This window comes from Neovison vison, chromosome 1 (assembly GCF_020171115.1).
Source record: "Neovison vison isolate M4711 chromosome 1, ASM_NN_V1, whole genome shotgun sequence".
In the NCBI taxonomy this organism is placed as follows: domain Eukaryota; kingdom Metazoa; phylum Chordata; class Mammalia; order Carnivora; family Mustelidae; genus Neogale; species Neogale vison.
The window spans coordinates 55561408-55572826 of NC_058091.1; positions in this window are offsets into that span (position 1 = coordinate 55561408).

Sequence of the window (11419 nt, forward strand, 5' to 3'; positions counted from 1 at the left end):
GTAGAAGAAAGGCAATAGTGGCTTTCAGAGGTAAGCTGCAGGAGGATCAGGAGTCAACATCTTTCTTCCTTAAATATTGAGCCTCAGTTTCTTTGTCCCTGAAATGGGAATAGAAATATTACCTACCCTGTATGGTTATCAGGAACCATTAAGTAAAATTGTGTATTTGAAGTGCTTAGCACAATGCTCGGCAGGTAACAAGTACTGGATAAATATTACAATTTACAGCATAATTCTAAAGCCTTCACGACTGTCTTTGCTTAAAGCTATCCAGAGATGGAATGCACTGACAGGGAAGATGATCAGGGATCTGGGTGGCTGCATTCGTTGCTTCCCAGATTGGTGATTTCCTCAAGTAAAAACATTCGTATTGAACAAGACTGCAGTTCTCAGAAATAGTGTCTTCACTGCATTTTTTTCTGGTTTTTGGATTAAGCAACAATCTTCTATGGTCCTCTTGGACATTCCCCTGATTACATGAGATTAAGGGAGAGTATGTGTATGGAAGTATGGAGATCTAGTTCAGTTTTCTCCCTTCTGTAAGTGGAAGCAGTGGATTGCCCACAAAAATGACCTCTCCTTTGATGAGCTCCTGGTCTTTCAAGGAACATTAGAAACTGATTGGATTGTTCTTTATTCCCTCCCAACTTTTTAATCTATGTTCATGAAAGATATTTGTCTATAATTTTCATTTAATGTCTTTGTTTGGTTTTGGAATCAGCATGTGGTTTAATTTCCAAAGGTTTGAAGATATTTCTTATATCTTGCCATTATTGATTTCTGGTCTAATTATATTTGGATCAGGGAACACATTTTGAATAAGTTCAATTCTTTCAAATTTATTAGAATTTGTTTTAAAATCAAGGGTGTAGTCTATCTTGATGAATGTTCCATGTACTCTTGAGGAGAGTATGTATTTTGCTGCTACAGGGTAGAGTTCTCTATAAATGTCTGTTATAGCCAGGTCATTAATGGTGTTGTTTTGGTCTTCTATTTTGTTGCTGATTTTCTTTTAGTTCTATTATGGTGATAAGGGTGTTGAAATGTCCAATGATAATTGTAGATTTATCTATCTCTCCTTTCGGTTTTATCAGTTTTCTTTATGTATTTTGAAGCTCTGTTGTTAGGTGCATATCCATTTGGGATTATAATGTCTTCCTGAAGAATCTGCCCTCATGAATATGGAATGTTCCTCTTGACCCTTGGTGATTTTTTTCTCTGAAGTCTATTTTGTCTGATATTAATGTTACCACTCTGGTGTTCTTTTTTGACTGATGTTTTACTTTTAAACCTATCCATGTCATTAATTTGAAGTGCCTTATGAACAACATATAGTTGAATCATGTTTTTATTCTTTCTGACAATTTCTCTAAATTCTCTCTAAATGGTGGTTAGACCACTTACATTTATATTTTTTTTAGACATTTACAGTTAATGGATTTATTGATATATTTGGATTTAGGGTGATTGTTTTATTAATTGCTTTTATTTGTTTTCCAAGTTTTTCCTTCCTTGTTTTTTCTATCTTTTGGGTGTATTTTATTTTATTTATTCTTATTCTTATTATTTTGTTTTTTTAGAGAGAGAGAGAGGGTAGGAGAGAGAGAGTTCGAAAGAGAATTTTAAGCAGGCTCCACACTCAGTACAGAGCCAGATCTCGTGACCATGAGATCATGACCTGCGCTGAAATCCATTGTTGGATGCTTAACGGACTGAGCCACCCAAGCGCTCCTTTGTGGAGGTATTTTAAACAAACTTTAGTATTCAGTTTTATGTATTGTGATTTTGCTTATGTTTCTTTGTATAGTTCTTTTAATCATAGCTCTAGGAATTACAATGTACATACTTTACTTTTATCATTTTACTATTATTAATATTTTATAATTTCAAGTATAATGTAGAAATATTATTGTCTATAGAACTTCTATTCTTTCTATTTCTGTTATCATCATCTTATATATCACATCTATATCCATTGACACAACTCTTAGAAAATGATGTAATTTCTGTTTTCAATCATCAACCATATTTTAAAGAACATAATAGGAGAATGGCCTATTGTATATGCCCAAATGTTTACATTTCTGTTGTTCTTCCTTTATTCCTGATGTTCCAGGTTTTCTTCTGTTATCATTTCCCTTCTATCTTCAACAATTCTGGTGACAAATTCTATACTTCATTGACAAGTATACTTCATTTGGAAATGTTTTTTATTTCACTTTCAGTCTTGAAAGATATTTTTCCTATATATTGAAATCTAGACTGAGTTCTTTATTATGCAGATGAGATTATTTCTTTTTTTAAATTCTTCATATTTATTATTTTCTGATACAAATTTATAAGACCAAAGAGGTTTGTGAAACTGCTACTTTATCCAGTAGTCTGAGTAGAGTTGATACACATTTCACAGGTCTGGACACATTATGTTTTCATTGTTAATTTGGTTCTAAATATGTTTCAGTCTCTGTTATAACTTCTTTTTAGGTTCGTTACTTATTTGGAAGATTATGCATGATTATCTTTATTCCAAATTTCTCGGGTGAGTGGAGGTTAGCTTTCTGTTGTTGACTTCTTACTTTTTTTTTTTCAGTGTTCCAAAATTCATTATTTATGCACCACACCCAGTGCTCCATGCAATACATGCCCTCTATAATACCCACCATCAGGCTCACCCAATCCCCCACCCCTCTCCCTTCCAAAACCATCAGTTTGTTTCTTAAAATCCACAGTCTCTTCATGGTTCATCTCCCATTCTGATTTCCCCAACTCACTTCTCCTCTTCATCTCCCAGTGTCCTCCATGTTATTCCTTATGCTCCATAAGTAAGTGAAACCATATGATAATTGATTCTCTCTGCTTACTTCACTCAGCATAATCTCTTGCAGTTCTGTCCATGTTGATACAAAAGATGGGTATTCATCCTTTCTGATGGAGGCATAATACTCCATTGTATATATGGAGTATATCTTCTTTATCTATTTGTCCGTTGAAGGGCATCTTGTTTCTTTCCATAGTTTGGCAACTGTGGCCTTTGATGCTATGAACATTGGGGTACAGGTGGCCCTTCTATTCACTACATTTGTATCTTCGGGGTAAGTACCCGATAGTGCAATTGCAGGGTCATAAAGTAGCTCTATTTTTAATTTATTAAGGAGATTCCTTAAGATCAGATTATTTCTACTTTAAAAAATTATTATTATTTTTTAAAGTCTGAGTAGAGTTGATACACAATGTTATCTTAGTTTCCGGTGTACACCTTAGTGATTTGACAAGATTGCACATTATGCTATGTTCACCACAAGTGTGCCTACCACCTGTCTTGGATTATTTCTATTGATCTATGCTCAACTTCACTGATTCTTTCCTTTATTATTATAATTCTCCTCCTCATTCCATTCAATGAGTTTTTTTGCTATTAAATCTTTAGTTCTTTAACTGTCATTTTATTCTTTGTGTATTTTTGAACTTTTTAAACTTTCTGTTAATTTTAAGTCTTCATGGCTGTTTCTTGGAGCATTTGTGTAAGAGCTGCTTTCAAGTCTTTATCAGATGAATGTTTCTCTCCTTGTTCTTGTTTCTCTCACAGTAGTAGACTGCTGTTATTTTTTACTTGATGGTTGTATTGTGGGAATGGTAGCTATTCTCTCTTGTACTCGTTCAATGTCAGTATTTGGCAGACTGTGTCTCTAAGTCTCTGGGGGAGAGCATTTCTACAGATCTTGCCCCTCCTACAGCTGTAGAGAATATCAAATGTCTAGGGCCCCAAATAGTTTCTTGTCCCCCTCCTAGAGACAGAGTTTATTTGTTTGTTTTTTGCTTCCTTCTCCAGATGCAGTGTTTTTGTCTATCTCCTGGTCAGGATTTGACTTTTCCACACTTCCTTAAGGCTTTATACCATAGAGAATAAGGATCCAGGTGAGGCTTTGTGCTTTTTAATAGTGATGACTTCTCATTACTTCCCAGATCTGTCCTAGGAGGGAGCCTTTTTCATGTCTCTCTCCTCTACCCCCAGGCTTTGTTGTGAGCAGAAGATGGGGTCTGTGGAGAAAAGGTCATAAGTGGGTGTGAACTACCGCTCTTTCTCTGCTTCCAGGGCTTCCATACTCTGGGGGCAGGCCACACTTGGCCTGTAACAATTCCTTAAAAGTTTTAACTAAAAAGTCTTCTTGCCCACATGTATGTCAGCCCTATCTTTTTTCTACCTTCTGCCCCAGGACAGCTGGAGTCTGACTCTCATCTCTCCTTGAAGGTAACTCTGTTTACTCAGATTTCAGACTAGTGGGTTGCCCTGTAATCTTAGGTCTCTGGTGGGTTTAACAGAAGTTATGATTTTGTAGATTATGTGTCTTTTCTTGTTGTTAGGGTGGAAGACATACTCTTTCCAGTTTTCTACATCCCAAGTGAAAACCACACAGCACGTTTTGTACACAGCTTGTAAAATAGGCTAGACTTTCATATTGATGCTAGAGTTGATTTTATTTTCTCCTGTTTTGAATTCACTGGGTAATCTTTCTAACCCATCATGTCATCTCCTTTCTTTCCAACTGAAAACCTTCAGTGGCTTTCCAAATTCATGATCTATATTCTAATGTCTCAGTGTTTGCCATTTCCCTCCTTCAATGGATTCCAGTCTCTCTAAACTACTTGCAGTTCCCACATGAACCCTAAATGTTTAGAATAACATTATGACACTCCAGGTTTCCTTTAGTTCAGTTCTGTTCATCTCCAGGATTCTCTTCATACTGGCTCCCTTTGAAGATGTGCCACCTTACATCCTTAGGCCAAATACCTCTCCTCTGTGTTTGTTCTTACCTTTATCAATTCACTACTAACACTGATTGTACTTTGTTCACCTCTGGATCTCTGCCAGTGGAATGTGATCTCAATGAGTAATTAACCATCTTTATATATTTATGGTTGAATATATTGTTTGGTACATATAACATGCTTAGGTATTTATTGAATTGGTAAGTCAATAAATAATTTGAGTAAATAAGTAATTGAATATTTATTTTATGTAATATGAATACATATTACATGCTTAGGTATTTTTTTAATGAACTGGTGAGTAAATAAACAATTGAATGAATGTAAAAGCTGCACAATATATACAAAATATCCAGAGTGAGGACTTAATTTAAACCTCAATCTTCTGTGAGTGTCCTCCTTTCTGCTTTACCATGCATTTTACAGCCACCTAGGCATTTTCTATACTTTACTTTCTGATTTATATACTGTCTTTCCTTTAGATAACTTCAGATTCTGGCCTGAAAATTTGTGAGCCTTTAAATAAGTAGAAATAGCTAAAAATGGAGCAAAACCCAAACCCAATCCACAATACTCTAAATGCCTGGGTGGCTCAGTTGGTTGGGCAGCTGCCTTCGGCTCAGGTCATGATCCCAGCGTCCTGGGATCGAGTCCCACATCGGGCTCCTTGCTCAGCAGGGAGCCTGCTTCTCCCTCTGCCTCTGCCTGCCATTCTGTCTGCCTGTGCTCTCTCTCCCTCTCTGACAAATAAATAAAAAATCTTAAAAAAAAAAAAATAAATGGCAAGAGAAAAAGACTCAGGGCAATAGTGATAGAGGTAAAAATGAGAACAAAGAAAGACAGGACAGGCACAAGAGAGAGGTAGGAGATAGTCCAGGAGACTTTTGTATAAGAATGTTCTGAACTCTTCGCCAGAGCAGTCTTTCTCTGCCCAGTGGTGCATCTCATAGTTTGACTTTCCCAAGCTCCCAGAATAGAACATACAAGTCTACTTTCTCTCCTTTAGTTTCTTGACACACCACTTCATCTTGTTCACCCCTGTCTTCTCCTCAGGCTGTTCTTAGCTCCTGTCATCTTTCCAAATGATATTCAAAGCTGACACTTGTTTGAATTCCTACGCTTTGAAAGAAATAGTTGTTATTTTAAATGTATTTTGGAAAAGGGTTTTAAGTTCCATTTAGCATACTGTAAATAAATAAACACACACACATTTTTATGACCACTGCTAATGAACATATCCTCATTTGTTCTCTTTTGTTTTCTAAGATCTATATGTATTAAGTTCTATAGTAATTTACTCTTATGTAAATATATCATTGGGTATAAGATTTTATGGCCATACCTCAATAAATTGAAAAAAAGAAGGGACCATTGGGGATTGTTGAAGCCATGGAGATTAGAGTATAAGCTGATGATAATAGAGTTTCTCCCTGAAGGAAAAGATGTTCCCATTTCAGTCCTTCTGGGAATTAATTACAGCTGACCCTTGAACAGCAACAGATATGAACAGCATAGGTCCACTTAGATGCAGATTTTTTTTTACAGTACAGTGAATATGTTTTCTCTCTCTTTTTTTTAAAAAGATTTTATTTACTTATTTGACAGAGATCACAAGTAGGCAGAGAGGCAGGCAGAGAGAGAGAGGGGAAGCAGGCTCCGCACTGAGCAGAGAGCCTGACGCAGGGCTCAATCCCAGGACTCAGAGATCATGACCCGAGCCAAAGGCAGAGGCTCAACCCACTGAGCCACCCAGGCGCCCCAGTGTGTTTTCTCTTATGATGTTCTTAATAACATTTTCTTTTATATAGCTTCTTTATTGTAAGAATATAGTATATCATACATGTAATATATAGGACATGTGTTCACGGATTGTTTATGTTATCAGTTATTAGCAAAGACTTCCAGTCAACAGTGGGCTACAAGTAGGCTATGTTTTGGGGGGAGTCAAAGGTTATATAGGGATTTTCAGCTGCATGGGGGTTAGGGTTCCTAACCCCTGCACTGTTAAAGGGTCATCTGTAAGCTAAGGGCCAGAAAATTAGGGGATGGGGGAATAAAGGACAAAGATTGAGAGAGAGAGAGAGAGTTGATTCCATCTTTGTGTCTTAACATTCAGAATGAACAGTTCTCACAGTGGGGTAAGCTTCCCTAGCCATATAGACGTAGACCAGAAGTAAGTGGCAACAATAAGCTTCTTTTTTCTTTTTTCTTTCCTCAATCCGTGACAAGAGAAGTGAGGCAGTAATCATCTTTTGACACAAAGAAAGCACTGACTCTCTGCAACTGAAGAGGATAGTAGGTTCCAGGCAAATGTGAGCTGATGCTGGAATCTTGCCAGATCCATCTACCTGCCTGCTCGGCCCAAGCCTCAGGGAAAATAACAAGTGCATACGGTCTGAAAGGACCACTGAGGACAATAGCACTTGGTGTCCAGAAGATTTAAAGAAGGAGTAAGTATGAGATGGGGGAAGTCACTTATCTGTATACAGATATGCTTCTATTTTAAAGCATTTTCACATGTATGATTTACTTTTTTCTCTCAACAGCCATGTAGTACGAGCTCATTGTTTCTCCTGTTCCAAAAATGAGAACAGCGAGGATGATACCGATTGTGGCTTGCCCAGAACGCAAAGCTCCTTCTTCTAATTCTAAGCTCAATGTTCCTTCCCTTTCCCAGTTAAACAAGACAGAAGAGATCTGAGCTCATCAATAAGATTGCCTTGCGTACATGGCCTCATTGTGGGGTTAGGAACACAGCAAGGAACAATAATGGTCCAAACTTCTGCTGTCATGGGGTTTATGTTCTGTTAGAAGAAGCAGGCAAACAAACTAAGAAATGAATAAACAAGATACATTTGATTGTGGTCAGTGTCTGAAGAAATAGAATAGTTTCCCTGATAGAGGATGATTTGGTAAGGGCAGGTGGAGGGTGGCGCAGGGTGAGGTTATTTTAGACTCTTGAGTTCAGACACAGAATTCTCCTGTTTGATCAGGAGACCTGAAAGATGAGAAAGGGCAAGCCCTGCGAAAAGACAGGAAAGGAATGTTTTCGATGAAGGAACAGCAGGCTCAGAAGCCCTGAAGTAGAAATGAGTTTAGCATGGTTGAAGAACAAGGGCTATTGGAACAAGAAGAGGCTGGTCTGTAGGGCCTTCTAGACCACGTGGAGATTGGATTTTGCTCTGAGAAATTCTAATCTTAGCTTTGCCACCAACTAGCCCTGTGGCTCTTGGCATATTACTCAGAATTCTTTTGACATCGTATTACTCTGAATTCTTTTGACATCAGGGTTTTCCATGTGTGAGGTTTAGAATCCTACATATACACAGCTGCAGAGTGATTTTGTTCCTCTTGTGTTAGTTGTCATGACATTTATGTTATGGTTTAAAACATTAGTGTAGTATTAGTTATAATCATAATAACAAGTCAGTTTTACATATGGAAACAGAACATGAATTTCTTTTTTTTTTTAAGATTTTATTTATTTATTTGACAGAGAGAGAGATCACAAACAGGCAGAGAGGCAGGCAGAGAGAGAGAGGGGGAAGCAGGCTCCCCGCTGAGTGAGAGCCCGATGCGGGACTCGATCCCAGGACCCCAGGATCATGACCTGAGCCAAAGGCAGCGGCTTAACCCACTGAGCCACCCAGAAGCCCCCAGAACATGAATTTCTTAAGGAGCTATTTTACTACCCAGATTTTGGACACCCAGGATTATGAAAAATTTTTCTAGTTAGCCAAAGTTACCTTATATTATGACCCCCACTCCCAACCTAGAAATTCAAAGTGAATTTAGTCACTTGGGAAGTTGTGGTTTGTTAAAAATGAGGTATCTTTAGTCTAGCACATGATACCCATTTTTATTAGTTTACTTAATTACATTTCTACCTTTCTTTAGATTATAGTTTCAAATGAGGATCTTGCTTGTTTCCACATGAAAGTATGTCACAGACTAATGAGAAAGAAAGACAATAAGAGAAATAAGACTAAAATGATTCTCCTGTGGATTATACTGTTCTAGTTTTTTCATCTAAAAAGCTAAATTTAAATGTTCTTCTCTGAGAATTAAATAGTGATTATGAAATGGAATGAGTGTCTGATTGCTTGCATCAAACCGTCATATCACTTGACTAGACATCGCATAGATTCCTGCCTCTGACTCACACATTTGACTTGTGTCTTATTAACCATGTAGGAAATCTTATTTAAGTTAAACAGAGTATTAAATATAGATACACAGCACAGAATATAAAGTATTATAGAATTAATAATAAGCTTTCAGAAACCAGTCAGCTTTTCAGAACTGTCAAAACTTGAAAAGCCTTCAAATAGAATGTTAGTGCATTTAAAATAAAGGCAATTTTGTATTTATAAGGAAATTTCAAAGGAGATATCAACAGCTACTAAACATTGTGGCAGAAATACAGAGGTATTAAAATTTGGATAAAATATGAAATATATAAAGATATATGTGCATGTGGGTTTAGATGAAAGCTTATGCCTATCTATAAATATTATTTATATATGTATATGTACACATAAGCTCTTGGGTAATGTCAAGTTAATAACAAATACTAACACCTCCTACTAAGAGGTAGTATGCCAGAATTATCTCCAGTATCTGGATAAGACAATCTCTTTTCTCAAGGAACTCATGATCAAAGAGATGGATGCATGAACCAGTAACTGAACCCCATTGTGATAAGGATCCAACTAGTGGTATGAGGAAATGTTTATTGCAGCAGAGAGAAGAGAGTTATTAATCATTTCTGGGAGCTTGGAAGGCTTCCAAGAGAAAATGACGTTACAGCTTGGCCATAAAGGATTAGTAGGATTTTTCCAAGCTAAGAAAGACAGGAAGGGTAGTCCAAGCATGAACAGGAGTCCAGAGAATTGACAGCACGTGTTGTTAGGGCAGGAGGTAAATGCAGGAAATGGGTTTGGAACGATAAGGGTACCAGAATCATGGCATGTAGCAGATAGATGGTTAGGGAACCATAGAACCATATTGAAGCATTACAATTCACTATAGGTCATAGGAGGAGCCTTAAGGAAGTTTAAAAGGAGAATAGCTTAATTGGAGATGGGATCGAACATACTAGAGAGGGAGGAGCCTGAAAAGAAAGATGAGTTTGGAGGATAATCAACACCAGGAAGCTGAAGCTGAGGCCACCACAGAACAGGGAGGAAAGCAAGAGACCACACTGGAGAATTATCTGTGAGGTAAGAGGACACATGGTTGACTGATTAGATGTGGGTGCTAAGGAAGGGAGTTTAGGTGCTTAATAAATGTGTTGGTGGGATAATGCTGCATTTTTTTTTAAGATTTAATTTATTTGACGGAGAGAGAGAGAGAGAGATATCACAAGTAGGCAGAAAGGCAGGCAGAAAGAGAGGGGGAAGCAGGCTCCCTGCTGAGCAGAGATCCCCATGCGGGGCTTGATCCTAGAACCCTGAGATCATGACCTGAGCCGAAGGCAGAGGCTTAACCCACTGAGCCACCCAGGCGCCCCTGCTGCAGTGTTTTAAATGATATATTTCCTCACCCCACGTATAAAATTCCTGTTTTCCCTTGCTCAGGTGGCAAAGGCACATCACCCTCCTTGTCCTCAAGTTAGGACTATTCCTGAAGAAACAGAAAGAAACGTATCACTGCCACCAGATGTAAACTCCAGGGCTGGGTCTCAGTGTTGTTTGCTTTTCTATTTCCAATATTTGAAAACAGAATCTGACATATCTCAGTGACTGATAAATACCTGTTGAGGTTTTATTAAGTCTATGTTTCCCTTTCAAAATGGAGTATTTTTAAAAGGTTTATTTATTTATTTTTAGAGAGAGAGCACACGCAGAAGGGAGGACAGAGGGAGAAGAGAAAGAGAATCTCAAGGAGACATCCCACTGAGGATAGAGCCTGACATGGGGCTTAATCTCACCACCTTGAGATCATGACTGGAGCTGAAATCAGGAGTGAGACACTTAACTGACTGCGGCCACCCAGGCACCCCTCAGAATGGAATGTTTGAGCTCATGGTAGAGACAGTAGCTGAGGCAAAAAAAAGAAAAAAGAATTTGAGTAAATGACAGCTTGGGGTTAAACCAGTGAGCTGAGGACTAGTCAAAACAGGAAGCATGCAGAAGACTTTCTCTTGTCTGTTCAGAGAAGACAATAATCCTACAGGTTGGAGTGGAGAAAAAGACAGGAGTCTGAGCCTGACACCCATCAGAGGTCAGCTTCAGGGAGAGTAGAGGAATAATAGGACTCTGAAAAGTTTGACGGTCTAAGAGTTGGGAGGACTGAGGTTCCATTTCCCTTTGGAGTTCAGAGGAGTTGCCTGCCCCGTGATGGCATGAGAGCAGACACGCCAGGTGGCATGGTGCGGCAGAGGGTCTGAGAGAGCTCCCCAAGTGTCCAGCATCCCAGAATGACAAGATCTTACCTGAGTCTCAGAAGGCGGGGAGAGGACTTAGGGCACTCTTCTTCATGCATATCTGGGCGTCAGTCTACGGGAAGAGAGGGAGAGAGCATACTGAAGTTTTTGGCATCTGAGAGTGTTCAGAGTATGGCGGGATTAAAAATTCAAGAGTGGATGGCTATGAGAAATGTTTGGGGGCTAGGAATTGGGTTTCCTTAGCATCTTCTGAGAGAGTTGAAT